Genomic DNA, 19,958 nt, shown 5'->3' with positions numbered 1-19,958 from the left:
AACCAGTATACTGTATGACAATGTTTATTATCTAACACGGTGTCTGAGGGGCAGGAATCTTGGAATGCCTTCCTTGGGTGATTCGGGCTCAGGGTCTCTCATGAGATTGCAGTCAAGTGCTAAGGCTGGAGTATAGCTTCCAAAATGGCTCCGCTCACATGGTTATTGACAGGTCTCAGTTCCTCACTGGCTGTTGGCTGAAAGTCTCCTTCCTCACCTCAGACTTCTGCCTAGGCTGCCTAAGTGTCCTTACAGTGGCAGCTGGCTTTTATCAGAGTGAGTGATGGGAGAGAAGGAGGGAGGGGAGAGAGAGAGAAGAGAGACTATAAATGGAAGTTGCAGTCTTTTAGAACCTTGATAATGTCATGCTATCTTCTGTTGGACACAGACACCAACCCTGGTACAGTGTGGATGGGAACTAAGCAAGGGTATGAAATACTAGGAGGTGGGGAATTAGTGGGAACCATCCGGGAGGCTGATTACCATAAGTATTTTATTCGGAAAAAAAATGCACCAGTGGTGTCCCAAAGTTTTTATGAGGAGATATTGCCCAGACTGTGTTAACAAAAATTGTAGTTTAAAAAAAAAAAAAAAAAGCCTGAACCAAATCCTGTTCCAGCCTTGGATACCACTTGGTGATTTTGTTGAATTGAATTGGTAGGTTTAGATGGAATTTGTTATATCAGACTAAAAAGCCATTTTTATAATGGAAGAACTATAGGTGCTGGATTTGAATGTTCCTGTTTCCCACTGTGTCACTTCTGAATCTCAGCTTTCTTATCTGTGAAATAAGATGAGTATTAGTCTTGTAGACTTGCGAGATCCTAGTTGTAAAAATTCTAGTCTGGCAATGAAAAATAAATGGCAGATAGTGGAATTAGTAGATGAGTAGACAAGAGTATGTTTATTTTCAGAAACATTTTTAAAGAAAAGATGCATTAAAATTAATTAGTTTTAGTGCTCTGCCATAGTTCAGAAAAGAATTTCAGGTGGGATATATCATCTTATAACTAAATAAGTAAAAAGACATCCATGTTACTAATAATTTGATATAATGAGGCTAATTGAGAAGAGCAAAGAGACACAAGCATGTAGATTGAATGAAAGATGTAATTGAAACTTTTTTTTTTTTGAGCACTTGCAATAGTGGGGACTAAACTTTTAAAACACATTGAGATAACTGGCATTAATAAAAAATGATTTTATAAACCTGGAAGAAAGTTTCAAAGCACAGGATAAAAAGAATCAAAGGTCATTAATAGTAAAGCAACTGAAGTTCACTTTGCTCCTTTTCTATTAGTTTATCCTAGGTTAGAGATAGGTTAACTTATTAACATGTGAAAATTCTCAGTTTTTGAGGAAAGGCAAAATGTCAGTCCTTAAAGTTTTGTTGTTACTGTCTTGAGTTGCTTCTATTACCCTCAAGCTCCATGACTTCATTGATTTTCCAGCCCGGAGTCCTAACCTAACATGTCCATTTTGATCCTTGTGCAGTTTCATGGTTTTTTTTTTCTTACATCTCTAAAAGGGATGGGGTTTCTTTTTACTTTTCATTGTTAATTAAAACGTATATTTGGAAAAGTCCATATAACATATGTATACACTCTTAAAATAATTATAAAAATTAATTACCTTAGTGTATTTATTTTCTTTCTATCATCTATCTATCTATCTATCTATCTATCTATCTATCTTTCTATCTATCTATTCGTTTTCTAGGGCTGTTGCAACAAAGCACTACACACTGGTGGTTTAAATAACAGGGCTTTATTGTCTCACCATTAGAAGGACAGAAGTCCAAGATCAAGGTGTAGACAGGGTTGGTTCCTTCTGAAGGCTATGAGGGAGATGCTGTTCCAGGCCCCTCTCACAGTTTCTGGTGGTTTGCTAGACATCTTAGGCATTCCTTGGCTTCTCTGTGTATCACCCCAGTCTTTGCCTTCATCTTCATATGATGTTCTCCCAAATTTTTCTTTTTTATAAGTACAGTGGTCATATTGGATTAGAGCCCACTCTGATGACCTTAACTGTATCTGCAAAGACCTGGTTTCCAAGTAAGGCCACATTCTGAGGTACTGGAGGTTAGCATCACTATGTGACACCTATGCTGGGTAAGACAGATAGCACCATCCCAGAAATGACCACTTGGAGCTGTGCTCTCCCTCTCTTCCCTGTGGTTACCTTGATTTGGACTTCGGTGAAAATGATTTCCGTGTTTTTCTTTATAGTTTTACCATTTGTGCATCATCTCTAACAAAAATATAGCTTTTGTTCAAGACTTCATTTATGAAATGGATAAGTTTTAAAAAGTGGGACTGGGAATTATATGCCAGGAATAATGTTACCTTCAATTCCCCAGGGCAATATTTATTAAACATGCCTACTTTTAAGGCTGAAAGTAAATAACTTAAAATAATACTATTTATAACTTTCAGCAGGCAAAATAGAATTAATACTTTGGAAGCTCCATTTCAGATCACATTTTTATACAGACTGCCTACTTGATGACTAATATCTTTGTGAACTTTTCTGAAATGTATTGTATTTTCCCAGTTTGTTCATATTATAATGAAATCCATGGTCATGGTTTCCAAATTTTTCATTAGTAACAACTCAAATTATCATGTCCCCTCTAAACAAATTTTGAAATCTTTTAATCTTGTAAATAACACTTATTAAGATATATTCAGGTCTTTCTCCTTTTTTTTCTTTGTTTCTTTGTTTCTTAAATTCCACATATGAGTGAAAGCATATGGTATTTGTCTTTGTCTGACTTATTTTAGTCATTTAGGTTCATCACGAAAACAGACTCTTAAATATAAAGAACAAACTGGTGGTTGCCAGAGGGAAGGTCGGTGGGGTGGTGGGTGAAATAAAGGGGTTCAAGAGTCTACTTGTGATGAGCACTGAGTAATGTATAGAATTGTTGAATCATCACACTGTACACCCCAACTCACATAACACTGTATGTTAATTATACTTCATTAAAATATCTGTATATCCTAAAAAAAAAGAGAGAGATATTTAGGTCTTAGCATTCTTTATTGGTTAGTGATGGATGTCTACCAGTGGGACTGTTGGTCAGCCTAAGATATCGTGTGTAGTAAAACACTGCCAGTATCATACTAGCTAAAAATCAAAGAAACTTGATGTTTTAGTTTCCTTGTCAAACCTTATTTAGGAACAAGTGTAAGACTTCTCTTAGCTTTAAAAAAAATATTGAAAATAGTTCATGCCTGTTAATTCCTTTGAAGATTCCTAAAGATCAAGGTTGCTCAATGAAACAAACATACATGCACACACACATCACCCCCCCGACACACACACACACACACACACACACACACACACACACAGTCTTTTTGCTGAAGTCTGCAGCATGGAAGCACAGTTACATTAAATTCCTTGTAATCATGTTTTTTTTTTTAATTAAAGTCTTCAACCCCATAAGTACAGATGGTTGCCAAATTTCAAATGACCCATAATGAATCCAGCAGGTTGCCCTGTTCTCCCAATTCTCTCTCCCATTAAAATCTCTTCTGTGTCTACTGTAGAGAGAGAGGTTAAAAAGCAGCACTTTGCCACATAGTAGAGCCTTCATATTTCTTTGTTGAACAAAATACATTTTTAGAAGGTCCCTGAGAACTGTGAGTTCAGGAATGGGAAGTGGTTAGAAGGATTGATAGAAGGGTTAGGATAAGGTAGCTTACCGTCAAAGTCCACTCATTCCAGCCTTGTTTGCTCACAGGAGAGCCTCCTCCCCACAGTGGGAAGTTGCTGCTCTGCTTGACCTGAACCGCTCAGCTCACCTTGTTGGGAGGGGAACTCGGCGGCTGGATACATTAGGGTTAGCACGCATTTCCCTTTTACAAGGTAGATACTTCCAGAAAGCATCCTTGAAAATCAATGGGATCACATTGCCTTCCTTCTTATACCTCAGGTAAAGGTGGGCAAGGGAGTGGTTTTGTTGGTGGTGTGGGGGGCGGGGCTTCTGTGATGTAGGAAGGGGTGTGGTTATTAAGATTCGAAGGAAAGCACTGGCAGCTAAGTATCTGGGAAAGAGAAGACTCAAAAGGAAGGAAAAATTATAAGCACACGTTCATCTGTTTGAAGTTTTTTGCCTTGAACTAACTCCAGACTCAAACAAGGAGGGGGATAGAGTGGAGTTGATTTATTTTTTTTTTAATTTCTTTTTTCACTTACTCAGTGTTCATGCTGGGAATATTTTGTTCATAATTCTGCCACATTAAGGTTGAACAGTCATCTAGGGCTGATGAGATACCTGACCATAATCTGAAAGTTTTTAGTTTGAAAAATTTTCCAAGTTTCCTATAAAAATGTACTTTTAGAATTTCATTTGTAAGTTTGGAATTGCTTGTAAATAAAATCTGTTTATAGTTCAACAAGTGTATTTTGAATTTTGAGTATCATTTCTACAGCAGGGATACCTAGATTAGGTAACCCTTTCAAGTACTGACATCTGAAATAGGCCATAGGGCATAACTTAAGTGAATATATTTTTATTTTTTACAATAAATTACTTTATTTGAAGTCAAGAACTATATCAAATGGATTTCTGCTCCTTTGGCAAAGAGTATATTGCCTTGCACATAGATTAATAAATTAACGTTAGGGAATGAATGAGTGAATGGTTATATAGAGATAGAGTATATAGAATCTCCAGTAGGAGCCATTTCATGAATAGATTTGTGGGTTTAATTATTATTGCCTAAGTGACAAAGGAGGTATCCTTTATTATCAGTAAATTCATTCAATAAATATTAAACTGATCGCTTATGATTGCTAGTCCCTGTGCTAAGTGCTTTTGGGGGAGCCAAGATGAACGAATCAGGACCTCAGCCCTCGATTTCCAGCGGGGAAATAGTCATAGTAATCACACATTAAAACAGGATGAGGGCCACAACTACACTATACAGATTAAGTGTTTTAGTGGTTTAGAAGAGTACGAATAATTCAGGTGTTTGGTGACATTTGATTTTGGAAATGTGATGAAGAAAAAGAAGGTATATATCAGTAAAGAGATACTTTCTGCAGACAAAAGAAAAATTGGCTAGTGGTGGTCTATACAAAGATTAGTCTTTTTTTTTTTTTTTTCTACATGATAAGAATTACAGAGGTGGGTTGTTGGTTTAATAACCAAACACAGGGCTGGTGTCTCCTTTCCTTCTCTTGGCTTCTCTGTGGTTAGAAGGTAACTATTCTTGCTGCTACTCAAGGCAGAAAGGGTGGAAGCTAGTGGAGGCCACTTTATGCTTTTTATCAGAAAAGCAAAGGCTTTTCCAGAAGTTCCAAGCTGACTTCCGCTCGCATATCATTGGTCAGATCAATGCTACATAGGCACCGTTAATTACCATAGTACCATACAAACTATACTGGAAAGGTATTAAAAAAAAAAAAAAAAGCAAAAACAAACAAAAACACAAAAGAACAAACTAAAGAAGGTTTTGAAGTAGGGTTCCTTTGGTATTCCTAATGAGAATAAATACAGAAAGATGTCTGATCAATAAAGAGTAATCTGTCAGAATTTAGTAGATAATTAATCATGATCTCTAGATTTGTTAGAGGGTGATATTGGTAGAATAGTTTTTTGTTGTTTTTTTTTTTTTTTTTCTGTACCATACTAGCAAAATTTGACATAAAATTCTGCAACAAGCACTTGAATGATGAAAGACTTCTAAAAGATGGGGCGTATTTTCATCAAGAACCTTTTTCTCCAGACCAAGTCTTTCAATAGTCCCGGCCTGGAGAACTTCTATTAACAGCTGAGTGATTCCTTATCTTCTTTTGAGAAAATATGGTTTTGTTTTGTTTTGTTTTTTCCCCTCTCAGTCTCTAGAAGAGACCTGTTTCCATTATTTCTTTCAAATGGTCAGGGGCACATTTGTCGATGTAGTCAACACAGGAGATTTATAAAGAAGCCTCTTTGCTATCTTTAAATCACTGGACCAGTGGGATGGAGCAAAAGGTGTTCACCATTTCTTATATTAGTATCCCATCAGTTATTATTATTTTTTAATTTTTAGTGATTTTTATAATTTTTTTCTGATAGAGGAATGTAAGTCCTTTGTAGGAAAGGAAGACCACAAATGGAGCAGATCATGGAGGATCGAAAGCTCCTATAATGAATAGAACAGAACAATAGCAAACAGTTCTACATTTTTGACAGCATCTTTACCTCTTACAGGTGATTTTCTTCCTTGGAGGTTTTTTGAAAAAAAAAAAAGAAAGAAAAAAAAAGAATAAGAAAATAAAGAATAAAAGAAGAAAGGAAGCTAGATCCTCTTTCCCCTAGAGCTGAAGGTTTGCAGCACTCCAGGATCAGAAGACTTGGTTCCAGAGAGTTGTTTGTGCTGGTCTTCTGGGGGAGGGGCCTGCTGCACTGATTCTCAGGCTGACTTGTTTCAGTGGACATGGGCCTCCAGGGCGCAGTGGAGGTTTTTTTGTGCTGTTGTTATGGTTGTTGTGGTGGTAGTGGTGTAGGTGTGTTGCCTGAACCACTCTAACCCTAGATTCTTCTGGCTTCCTTGGGGACCACAATGAAGAAGAAGGAAAGGCAATCAGCCTCTTGTGATTGGTGTACATCAGTGGCTTTTGAACAATAGTGTGCATAAAAATTTGGTGGGGGGAGCTTGGTTAAGGCTTACAGGGCTACTGATTGAGTCAGGCAGGAATGGAGACTGGGAATCTATAGGTACTTCAGACAGTTCTGATGGAGGTGGCCCCAGGACTCCAGTTTAAGAAACATTCATGTAGACAGCCAGTGAGGTGGTAGCCCCCACAGTAGGTCTTCATGTGTCTCACCTGCTCTGGGTCTTTAAAATCAGGGGTCTCTAAAATAGGACATGCGTAGGTTTGTAGGAAGACCCATTTTGGTTTGGGAAGGAAATGATGAAAATTCTACTTATATTCAGTTTTTAATGTTTCCTTTTAAAATTTATTTCATGTTTGTGTTTTGTAATGGACATGCTGCATTTGCACCATTGGACATATTTATACTTTAGAAATGGATAGGTACGTACATATTAAAGGCCTACTCTAGAAAATGTTGTACTGATACTGAGGCAAAATCGAAGTTTAGAGATGACTGTTTTCAATGATTTACAAGACCCAAATCCATACCTCTCTCCTGCTCTTTACAAGGGTTTATGGTTCCTTAATTGTTTTTCATTTAGATACCGACATTAGTCATTGCTTCTTTTATTAGTGTATACATAAACACAGAGCATACCAGAAGATTGGGAGGAGGGAAGGGCTTTACAATTTATGTCAGGTAGAAATATCTGTGTACTAAGGTTAATTATCTGATCTAACACCTTCATTTAAACAAACCCTTACTGAGGAATCAAGAAAAGAATCAAAGTAACTTCAGTCTCTCAGGTTATGGATCACTTCAACCATTTGCAGAGCTTGCCGTCTCATCAGAGCACACCCAGAGACTCAAGAGTGGATATGTTTGAATGTGGATTTTCTAGAGACAGCTCATTCTTTGTCTTTAAACCTGGGGTTAGCCCCTTCTCTTCTGTGCTCAAAGGATTCTTTCCTATCACGTATATCTCTCTTCAAGGTTGAAAAAAAAGGGGCATTGTCTTTACTGCATGTAATTATATCTTTAAAGATATTTTTAGGGGTGCCTGGGTGGCTCAGTTGGTTGGGCGACTGCCTTCGGCTCAGGTCATGATCCTGGAGTCCCGGGATCGAGTCCCACATCGGGCTCCCTACTCAGCAGGGAGTCTGCTTCTCCCTCTGACCCTCTTCCCTCTCATGCTCTCTATCTCTCATTCTCTCTCTCTCAAATAAATAAATAAAATCTAAAAAAAAATATTTTTAGATTACAACAGCCAAAAACACCAATTGTCACTATATTTATAAGTATAATTCATTAAGTAAAATTTTCATTTCCCTTATTTGGAGCTGGCATCAAGATTTTACCACCTTATATTTTCTGTGCTTTAAAACAGATGGTAGGATTCAAAGAGGCCATGATTTTCTATCCCAGGTTCCTCTAGTTGGTATTTCTAGATATAAGGCTATTATTACTTTTCACAAGTTTTCACACACACACACACCCCTAATCTATTTATTCAACTGAATTGTCAATAGAGGAGGAAAAAACCCATGTAAATTGTTGGCTTGCAAAATTTGAGCAGTGTCTGTCAATATTGTCGTTCTTTTAGCAGCCACAGACCACGTGCCGTGTCTGAAGGTCTGAAATGTAGCCTGGAATCTCATTAAAAAATGTTCTTTTCCTTTTAAAAATTTTATTTCTTGTTTTAGTGCTACTTTTTCCTGGTATTTCTCAGAAGTATTATTGTCTGGATCTGGGTAAATTGAAGAGGAATAGCAAAACTGGAGTTAAAATGATAATGAATATGACTGACCACTGTTGAGCCCATAGATGCCAGACACTGTGTTGGGTGCTTTCTTATCTCATTTAATCTGGGCAATAACCATATGAGTTGGGTGCTACTGTTACTATCCTCTTTACCGACGAGGAAATGGGGACTTGGGGAGGTGAGTCATTCAGCTAGTACATTGAAGAGGCCGGATTCCAGATGTGCGAGACTGTGTTGTTTAGCAGGATGCATGTATTCTGCTTTTGACTCTGTTTGTAACATTGCGAGTTGGGGTGGGGTTAGACCACTTTGGGGAAAACAAATACATCGTATCCTACCCCCAAGGAAAAGCCCAGATGCACAGCTGGGAGCATGGCCATGCCTTGTACAACTCACAGAGCATAATTTCCCTGGTATCTGAGGTGGATGGTGCCCCCTAGAATTGTGCAAAGCGCTGGTACTGGCTGGGAGCTTCTGTCTCAGGCAAGGGGGTTGAAAGAAGGTAATGGAGTCTGTCTGTATAAATTTTAACAGCTGTGTATAGCTCTGGGCACTAGAATGCTGGGTGGATGGAGGGCATCCCAGATGCCTTAGGGAGGAAACTGGGCTTCTGGCATTGGAGGGGCTCACTAGGTATCTGTGTTCCAATCCCTAGGAAACGTTCTCATTGCACCTTTAAAACATGTTTTTTATCCATAGATCCAAGGCTGTTAATATTTCTGTATTTCTTTTGACTCCTCTGTAAAATGGAAATGATCAATGTTTTGTGTACTGGAGAAATGTTGCATGGATTAGTGAGAAAAGGTCTTCAAGTGGTCGGTTATTTTTTTCCCCCCACAAAGTCTCAGATAATGACTAGATTCGGTTTTGGATTGATATTTTCCTCAGTCCCTAAGGTGACAACTTTTAAAGATTGTCTAGGTGTGATTTTTGTAGAGTTGAGAGGTTAGGAATCCTGTCTATCTGCTCATGTTTATATCCCCCACCCCTGGTAGATTTTAAGAACTCAGTAGGTAATTGCAGAGCGACTTAAAATTGCTCACATATTTTGAGCCTCAGTTTTCCCTTACCTGTAAAATGGGGATACTTAAGGTAGGGTGCTTAAGAAGATGACATTGATTAACATCTTAAAGAGGTTAGTATAGTGCCTGCCACATTGTAGGTACACCATAAGTGTTTGCTACTAATATTATTATTATTTTGCTTATTGCTGCTTGTTCCTAAAACATCATTCCTGCCTTTGCCACTTAAAACCTGTGTGCCCTTGAACAAACTAGTTGAGCTATCAGAGTCCCAGTTTCTTATTCTGTAAAATGGGAATATTATGCACACTTCCCTGATTGCTGCTATGTTTAAGTAAGGTTCAGAACTTACAGTTTATTTAGTGCATATTATATGTATCACTGAATTAGGCTTGTTTTCTTATTTAGCACTTGTAAAACTCTCTTGAGGTAGGCACCATTGTTATTTTATAATTTAGAACTCTAGGGCCCAGAGAGTGGTTTCAGTGGCAGGTCACATAAGTAGGAAGTAGCTGCTGTCTGATGCCACTCTCCTGTACTTTACAATCCTTAAGGCCATTTAAAAGGACCATACATACACATTTGTGGGCAATTATTTGTGACATATCTTTCTCTGGGCCCGGGAGTTGCAATATAGTAAGGTACCGTAGCATAATTTGCTCTGTTTAGGTATTTAAATCATCATGGTGGAATGAACATTTCAGAGAATCACATTTTCCCCAAATTTCTCTTTGTTTTTACATTTTTCAGACTTCGTTTCCAGTCTAAACATAGTGGATCCTGGATTTTTCAGGTCAAGAAAGAGTAAAACTATTTAACCAAAGTTTGGAACGGGGTCTTTTTTTGTGTTACATTGCCCATTTTGTGGGCTTTGAAGTGGTTATTTAAAAAAAAAGCACCTTCTAAAGGAGGAGGTGAATTTAGGTTTAAAATCATGCCAATTGACTTGTCAGAAACTTTTTTTTTTTAAGGAAAGAAATGGCATATTATTATGTCAATTTTAAGCAGCTAGATAGAGTTTCTGTGAGTGTTAAAATTATGCCAGAGGATCGTGGTTTTGAACATATCACATATCCAGAGACCTGGAAGCTAAAACCACTTTATCACTACGTTTTCCCTGGGGTGTCTTAATTAAAAACCAATTTGAGAAACAAGAAGAATCCATTCCTAGCTTGAAATATTGTTTCTCTGACAGATCTTTCCTTGCTGGAAGTCATCCCAAAGTTGTTTGGAGTGTCAGGTTCAGAGTTAATTGGGTTTTCCTACCTAGTGAGAAGGGGTGACTCTTTTATTTTGTTCTCTTGTTCCCATGGTTGTGAGCTTTGGAAAGGTTTGACTCAGAAACCATGAGATAGTAACACAAGCACTATATTTTTTGAATTAGTATTGACTGACAGGTCCCTATTCAATGTAAACAGCTTGAAGGGGGAGCTGCAGTTATAGAAATGGAATTTGCATTTAAGAATATCCTCTTGTATGACATAATGATTAAGTTTCACATTAATCAGAATAACAAAAAAGGGAAATATTAATTTTTTGTAGTGAGTTGTAAATTAGAATACTGAATTGAGAATAAACTGTATTTTTGTTTAGGTTTTTCTTCTCAGAGGCTACCATTTCAAAAGAGCACTGTTCATGTGAAAGTCTGAATAAAATTCACGGAGTAGCATCAAGGACCTCTGAGCCCAGGAAACTGAGTTTGGCAGTGCTAATTTGTATTAAAGTTGTTGTTGCATGACAGCCGGAAAAAGATTTAATGCTTGCCACCTGAATCAAGGCACGGAACATTGGTTTCTATAACTCCCATGAATTTGAATCGAGGCCAGTATCTCTAAATTTGAAATAAACTGATACTCTGTCTTGAAAGAAGATACCGGCCACTTATGTTGTGGAAGGTATTTAGAAAATAGTATTTCAATTTAATTTTTTAGCAATAAACACACACACACACACACACACACACATTTTCAAATTGTTAGGCTCCTTGGCACTGTGGCCTGTAGTGGTTCTTGCTGTTGGAGGTTCACACGGGAGAACTAAGAAATGCTTGCAGCCATTTATTATCCACTTCCAGTCAGGAGTTAGCAGTGAGTTTGCACCCGGTTCCAGGTTTGGCGTTTCTCCTCTTACCACAGAGGAGCTGCTCACTTCATCAGAAAGTCATTATCCCTCTTGGATGTCACTATGGTTCAAAGTATTACAGTATTGCTTTAGGAATTTAGATTTTAACCCAGCCACCCTGCTGTGGTAAAACCTTAGAGCCACCAGATGCAAAATTCATTCACATGCCTAGCACAATAAAAATGATGATGATAACAATAATTCATATTTTGCATTTGCAAAAACATCTTTCATCTGAAGAGCTTTTGTAAACGGAACATGCATCTTGAGACTACTTTATAGAAAGTGATCTTTGAGTCCAATATGGAAATGAATCCACCTCTGAGGTGAAATGTGTCAGCCATTTAATTATTTTTAATGGGGTATGTAGGAAGCACAGTTGTATCTCTCTGTGGTAAATATTTTTGCTGAGAAACTATATGATATGTTACATTAAAATCTTCAGACTTTAGTTTTATTCTTACTGAAAACATGTTCTTTTTGATTAGAAAAATTTGCAGAAAGTTGACTGTTTAAAAACTAAATCTCTCCTGAGTTCTTTTTTTTCAACCCATGGAGGAGTCCCTTTCCAGTATCGTAGTGTTGTTTCTCAGGTGTCCTAGTACCACGCATCTTACTTCACCTTCTTGGTTGGAGTTGTAGCAGCACGCCGTGTTTGTGGGCGCGGCCAAAGCACATGCAACTCTTCGTTGCACGGATGCAGATAATCCCAGGCCAGTGTCTCTTCCCTTCCCATGTTCCCCCTGGGTGATCTCATTCCTTCCTAGGGTGTCAAATAGCAGCTCTAGGCTGATGGCCCCTTACGTTTCATCTCTGCTTCCCATGGCTTGCCTCAGTGTTCGCTGTATTTTTCTTTCTCCTCTCTCAAGGTATTGACCCAGCACGACCAAATTCCCCAGTAGGATACCCCTTAAAATAATGTCTCTCTCTGGATGTGCTCCTTAAATATTAACTCTTATATTAATTATGATTTATATAATTAATCTCACCTCATGCTTTTACTTCTGTTATATATGCTCAATACTTGGCAGTCTTTAAGACCTTCCCCTTCCCAAGTCCAGGTAGTTCCCGAATTCCGTGTACTTGGTCCCTTACATCTAACCACCACTTTGTAGGAACCAGTTGGTTTTTACTGTTAACCAGGGGATAAAGGAGAAGAAAGAAAGTGAAACCAAAAACACTCAGTTTCCTACCTGCTAATATCACTCAGAGGGTGGAGGCAGAGTTGAAACTATTGGCTAAAATAAAGCTGTGGGTAACTTGCAGTTTTCCGTTATTGTTCTGTAGTGACAGGACAAATTTAAAAGTTTGAAGCTGTGCCAGAAATGATGTGTGTCTGGTTCGGCCATTTGTAACTGTTCACAGCATGGAATGCAATTATAAATGATCTTAAATGAAGGTGAAAGGACAATTATTTTTTAGGTGTAATTAAAGAAGAAATACAAATCCCAACATACAAAACTGTGGATGTTTGAAGAGCATATTACCATTACATGAAAGTATTTTCCCTGTCTTTAGCCAGTAATTATAGTGAATATATTCTCCATCAAAGATGAATGAATTCTTCAAGTTCTGTGTTTTTAGAGTATTTTGTAGGGCTTACAAACTTGAAAATTTTTTCCTTGTGAAATTTTATATTTTTCATTAGACTAGAAATTCTCTCCACCAAATTTGTGTGTGGGTGCTTTATATTGATGTAGTTATTTATTTAAATGTGTATATTCCCAGTATATTGAGGGAGCAGGACACTCATATTAAATCATTCATTTTTGAGATGAACACTTTTATCCCTGGCATTGTAGGTTTTACCTTAATTTTGTTCTTCCAACAATGATCTTGAATGCAAAATTTCCCTTTATAAATGAAAAAATATGTATACCAGTATTCATTCCAAAAGTCCTTGCCAAATGTGATAAATTTAAATCTGGCTGAAACTATAGGATGTGTTTTGGGTTTCCTCCTTCTCCAATGATGGCTGTAAATTAGTGATGCTATACTATATGTAATGTATCAGCGCTTATCAAATGAAATAGCATTATTAAGTGTAGTACAGAATAGCTCATTCAGAAGAAAAATTGTTTAATACGACATGGTTTAAAATGAAAGCCTGACTGACTAGATTCAGTGATTCAGTATATATAATGCATTGTAAGTTGCCCCATGTTCTGAAAGTGAGTTGGGCAATGTTTAGATGTAACCCTGATCTGGATTATAAAGGCTCAATCTTAGTTTTGGTTTAGTTTAATCCCTGCTCTATCTTAGAGTTTCATGTGGAATTAGAATCAGAGTGAGGGGTCTTCCAAAGATCTTCAGAGATCTTCCACTTGGATGGAGTCATTGATGCCCTTATATAAACCTTGCCAATTTTTAGTACTTGTATAAGCTGAAAATGCTCACAAAGGGCTAGATACAAAAAAAGAAAGAGATGAACTATAACAGAGACCTGGTGTTCTTTTATCAACATTTTGTCGTCACCCTTATTTGGAGATGTGGCCATGTAAGTTGACTACCTACATACTTACGTTTCAATTTTTGATAAGCCTTTCTTATGCTGTATTTTAAATGGAAATAATATTTAAAACACGTTTTTATTTTCTTCTAATATTTACAAAATGTATTCTAACATTATCAGCAAATTGGGTAACCTTGGGATAGCTGGAACACTGTTGTGTTTGCATGTATTTTTTAGAGATAGGAACTGTTTCAAAAAAAAAACAACAGTGGACCCAAAATAATGTGTTTATTGTTCATTCTTAACAGAAGCTCTATTTTCTCTGGTAGGGTGGAAATGGTTGACGTTAATTATCCTTAGTCATGTGAATATTCTGTGAATTTTTGCTTTAAAAGGGTTTTTGGAGGATTGGCCACCAAGTCTACAGCTTTGGTTTAGTCATTCCTGTGTTCTAAAAGCGCAGTATCTGATTTAATTGTTAAGGATGATTACATCAAGGGAGGTTTTCTGACTTGATGTCTACCTTGCCAATCAATTAAGTCCTGGGTGTAATGTGCGTAAAGATATAAGGAATCTGAGGGCCAAATTGTATCTATTCTGTCATAAAGGGAGTTCTTTAAATTATGGTAATGATTATTACTTGATATGTATGAGGGCCATCTGGGCATGACATTCCAGAATACTGCCTCAGCAAGATATGCTTATACTCAGACTTAGACAAACAAGCAAATAATATGTATCAATAAAGAAATGGAGAACAAAGAGAGGAATCCTGTATGTGGGCTTGGTAACAGTGGTTTTTATATACTTAATTGAGGGAGGCTTCAGTGATGTGTCTTGGAGGAGAGAGGTAGAGCTACATGGTCTTGAGGCTACTGAACATTTTTGAAAAGTCAGAAATGTTTTGTATGTAAAACATACAAAAATATATCCACACACATAACCTAGTGAAGGGATCTTTGGTTTTTAAGTCTGCCTTGTTGATGTTAGGCTGTTCCTATGCAAACTGGGATTTTAGTGTTTCAGGAATTAATGCTTAAAGCTTGTTTTTTTGTGAAGAGTTTAATGCCCACATGTATGTTATATTTAGTTAGGGAATTGAACTTCTTTTGGAATTCTCAGTATAGACTTCTGAGGAAGATACCTTTTTTTTTTTTTGGCATACATGCCAGCTAGGGATTATGTCTGAAAAATAAACAAAATGAAACAAAACCCACAAACTCATAAGAAAGGACACATTTTGGAGGTGAAAAGAAGGCAGAAAAAGAGATCTCAGGCTTCTAAGAGTGCAAATAGTTGATCTCTATGAGCATTTCACAAGGATGTTTAGGATTCAGATTCTGAATGTAGATGGCAGCAGGTTGATTATTCCTAATGCACGGAAATAGCTTGGAAGAAGCTATAAAGTTCTATCATGTCATGGGTTGGTGAGCGAGGATGGATTTACACGATCAAGGATATAAATGGCTGTGAGTGAGTCGTTAGTCATAAGGTCCACGATTCTTCATAATTGACATGGCTTTCCCTTGTCATTCATACAGACAGCAGTAAGGATGGGGAGCTGCTGTCATTGTCCCAGCAGCCCCGAGAGCCTGCATAGATGCCGCTGTGAGGATTCTGAACTCAGTACAGAACACTTGTATGCCTCTTGCAGCCTGTGTGCAGCTGTGTTTTTGGATGTTTTACATCTTTTTAAAAATCATGCCTGGAGCACCAGCTATACACTGCCCTTTCTCATTTGTATTGTTTAGAGAACAGAATATGAGTAATGGGTTTTTTTTTTTCTCCCAAGGGTTACTATGTACCTGCGTTTTGAGAATAAGATAGAAGTGTTCTTATGCCATTCACCATGGTTCAGCCTTAAAAGGAACGCTCTAATGAGGAGACAGGGAAGCGGATTCTCTGCAACTGAAAACATTTTGGATAGATTATGGGGTATCTACCTTCCAAAGGTTCATGGCTATTTAGCACACTGAAAAGATTTGGATGCAGCTGATTCCCTTTGGCCATCAGGGAAAGTATGGAGAAAGGAGAACGGGAAAACTCTGTGTGCATTGGTTTATGTGTGTTGATGTCAGTGGGGAAGATGAGGTTTTTGGTTCCATTACTGTGTGTCAAGTATATTTTTAAATGTGATTTAAACCTAAAGGCAATGCGAAACACCGATCAAAGGCTTCTTCATGAAAATTTTAAATTATTTTGGGGATGTTATTGGGCATTTTTAGTAGAGGCACAGTAATAAACTTTGTTTTGTAGCTTACTGGTAGGGTTAGAAAGTTAGCCGTACCACTAAATAAGATTCGGTAAGAGGAGTATTGTAGCTTTGATTGAGCTGGGCTAGGGGAATGCGGGTCTTTAGCTTAGGGTGGATATGATTTTACTTTATTATATTTTTTAAGGTGGAGAAATGAATGAGGCATGCATTCATGTTTTTCACCTAGGCCAAATGGAAGACTTTTCAGTGATGTAACCCATTAGGTTGGAGAAGCTTTTCTGTGGAGCTGCCCCGCGGTGCTGAGAATAAGTTATGAATGCTGCACTGTTTCAGCGTGCAGGGCCTTGCCGGGAAGAGAGTGGTGTGCCTGGGCCCCAGCTATTGAGGAGATGCCAGTCAGGGATGAAAACGTCTTTCATGGAACTATAGCTAACTTCCCTGTGACACATTACCATAAAGCAGAGAGTATTTTTAAAACCAGTAGTGTGAAAATATGCACAATACCTTACAAAAGTCAGAAGGCTTCATTTTAAAGTATGCAAGTTGAGTGACTAAAAATACACAGGTTTGTGTCGGAATTCTTTTTAGTGAATTGGGCTAAGCAATTTTCCTCCTCTCTCCCTCTCTCCCTGTTCACAGCTCTGATTTCTTTTGCCTTTTGGTTACAACTACAAAAGATGTCTTCTGAGACAAATGCTGGTGCATGACATCAGGACGAAGGAATGCTCAGCCCAGTCCAGCATGTTCAAAAGCATCAGCTGCTTGAAAAAATGTTACATTTTTTTCAGGATGGATTAAAAAAATTAATGATTCCCCTAGAGGGGGAGGTTAGGTGTAGACTTTTACAGAAGTTTGTTATTATTTCCAGGGATCAGAGACACACGAAAATTGGAATTGGATTTTGAACATTAGTAACATAGTGTTTTTCCTCAAACAGAAGATGTCCTGTGGTCTTTATGAAACAAGTGATAGTAATAACAACAGTAGGACGGCATAAAGTTGTAAATTTTGTAAAAAGCAGATACTTAAAATTGTAAATTTTAGGTACTGCATCTTTGATTTTAGACAGTATAGTTTTATGAATTTATAAGATTAAAAAATGATTATATGTCAAAATAATTTTAATTTCTTTTTTTCTTAAGTAGTACCATGGCTTAATTTGGAGTCTCTTCATAAAATTTCTAATACTTAGGTAAAGTGGATATTAATTAAAATATCAAACATTTTGTCATGGCTTCATCTATGAGAGAAATAGAAAAAAAAGAATTAAAAAACTATCAATATCTTCGTAAAGTTAATATTATTATTAATTTCCACTTTTAGTCCTATCTACATCAATAGAAAATGGAAGTTCTGGAAAATTTTTATCAAGTACAGTTTCACAAAAATATATCAAAATGCCAATATGTAAAATATTCAAATCAGACTGAAGAAGTCATTGCTTATTGCCTATATATTTAAAAATTATAATCTGTAAGTATTGCAAATCTCTGTTCAGTTATGGCTTAAAGTTTTAATCATGTTAAAGGTAAACTGAGTCACATTAAAATTTTCAAGAGTTTATTTGAGCATATGTCGATTCTAACTGGGCAGCACCAAACTGAAGGTGGTTAGGAGCGCTCCACCAGCAGGAGCTAGGGGCAAGGTTTTCTGTAGAGCAGACGCTGAAACAAAGCAAAGAAATTATTTGGTTGGCTGTTGCTTAAGCTGGTGCCTTATTTGGGAAAGCCAAGTTGGCCGTTGGTGATTGGTTTGTTCTTAAGTTTCACTTTGTTGGATCCTAGAGCTTGACTCTGGCTTAGGTTTTGGTTTACTTAGGTAGCTACCAAGACATGAGAGCCACCCCAGGCTAATGGCGTCCTTGTTTAATTACTTTAACAACCATTAAGTAATAGATGCTAAAGCTGTTTACACCAAGAAAAGTATTCATGGATCAAAGGATTTCTGCCTGCAGGGAAAGGGCAAACGAACAGTAAGGAAAGGAAAAACTGAGGACCAGAGGGACTGGGTCACGTAGACTTGGCACAGCAAGGCCAGCGAGTGCCTTCACCATATCCTATGGGAGTTAAAAGTGTGCATGCCTCTTGAGTAGGAAAGGAGAGTTTGTGGGGAGGGTCCGCTCACTTAACTAGGCATTGCAGTCTCCGAGTTGACTGAGGCGGGCAAAAGGCAACGTCTGTCTACTTTTTATGTGTGCTTTCTGGAAACTGAGCCTCTGGTAAATGACAAGAAAATGATGAGACTGGAGAGACCTTTCGTTTATGCTTCTTGGCCATATGTTTGCTGATGGTTTTTTTCTTGGGGCGAGAACATAGAGACTTTAATATGAGAACAAAATAAGGGAAAGATTATATGTACAGAAGATACAGCAAATAATTCTGATACACTTCTGGATAAGTTTTCCAGTTGAACTATGGATTGAAGACGTTTACTCCTCAGTAGTCATGGCCTCTTTGACTTTCCTTCTAATAGATTTTTCCACTAATTAATTTCTCTCCAATAAGTAGCTACAGTTGACTCTTGAACAACATAGGTTTGAACTGCACGGGTCCACTTTACATTACAAATGCGGTACAGTTCTGTAAATGTATTTTCCTTATGATTTTCTTAATCATGTTTTTGTTTCTCTAGCTTACTTGATTGTAAGAATACAGTATAGAATACATATACCAAATACGTGTTAATTGACTGTTCATGTTTTCAGGAAGGCTTGCAGTCAACAGCAGGCTGTTAGTAGTTAAGTTTCTGGGGAGTTAAAGTTATACTCAGATTTCCTACTGTGTGTGGGGTCAGCATCTCCACCTTTGTGTTGTTTTAAGGGCCAACTGTGCTTGCATTTTTTGTAGGTACATTATAAAACATTCAAGGATTTGATAACTGTTTATAGCATTCAGGATAATTTGGGAACAACAGAAAAAATTTCTAGCTGAGCATTTGGCATAGTTAATCTGGTGATGATTTAACTGAAAAAAAATGATTTTTTAAAAATTCTATAAGCCTGGCTTTTCTGCATGTTCATAGCAGACCTTTGTCAAAGAAAAGAGTCAATAGGATAATTTTCTTTAATCTTTCATCTTCTTAGTTAAAAAAAATTTGTGAAAGGTAATTCCATCTGGTTTATGTCAGTAGTATAGAACCAGACACATTGATATATTAACAGTGATTAATTGAGATATAATGATGGATAACAACCTGACTACTCCATATACCCATTTAGGATTCAGGCTTTTGCCTGGTCTGGTATTATATGAGAAAAATGAGAAAATCTTGTATTTGTATAGTATCTTTCTCAGGAGGACCCTGGAGGTTGAGGTCTGTCATCTAGGACCTCCCAGACTCCCTGGGAGGAGAGGCAGCAGTGGAGACAAACGCGTGCAAAGCAACGGCTACAACTAGTGTAATGTATGCTGTGAAAGAGGCAGGTACGGAATGTTTTGGTGCTGCCTTAGAATTGGGACACCAGACTCATTGTAGAGGCTCAGGAGTAGATGTCAGGGGGATGGGAAGCCTTCCAATCTTGAAGGATAAGAAAGAAGTACAAAAGGAATGAGATCTTGCCATTTGCAACGACGTGGATGGAACTGGAGGGTATTATGCTGAGCGAAATAAGTCAACAGAGAAAGACATGTATCATATGATCTCAATGATATGAGGAATTCTTAATCTCAGGAAACAAACTGAGGGTTGCTGGAGTGGTGGGGGGGTTGGAGGGACGGGGTGGCTGGGTGATAGACATTGGGGAGGGTATGTGCTTTGGTGAGCGCTGTGAATTGTGTAAGACTGTTGAATCACAG

The 19,958-nt window shown here is 37.6% G+C and overlaps 1 protein-coding gene across 5 annotated transcripts in view; it reads left to right on the top strand.

Moving 5' to 3' along the window:
• The window catches only part of NPAS3 (neuronal PAS domain protein 3), an 832,468-nt gene that overhangs the window by 28,723 nt on the left and 783,787 nt on the right, over positions 1 to 19,958 (top strand). The window lies entirely within an intron of this gene.

Source organism: Eumetopias jubatus, unplaced genomic scaffold (assembly GCF_037043125.1).
Source record: "Eumetopias jubatus isolate StellerSeaLion01/CBP00866 unplaced genomic scaffold, mEumJub1_p1.0 scaffold_7, whole genome shotgun sequence".
Taxonomy (NCBI): domain Eukaryota; kingdom Metazoa; phylum Chordata; class Mammalia; order Carnivora; family Otariidae; genus Eumetopias; species Eumetopias jubatus.
Note: the sequence above shows the minus strand (reverse complement) of the source record. Positions and strands in the feature narration are given on the sequence as shown.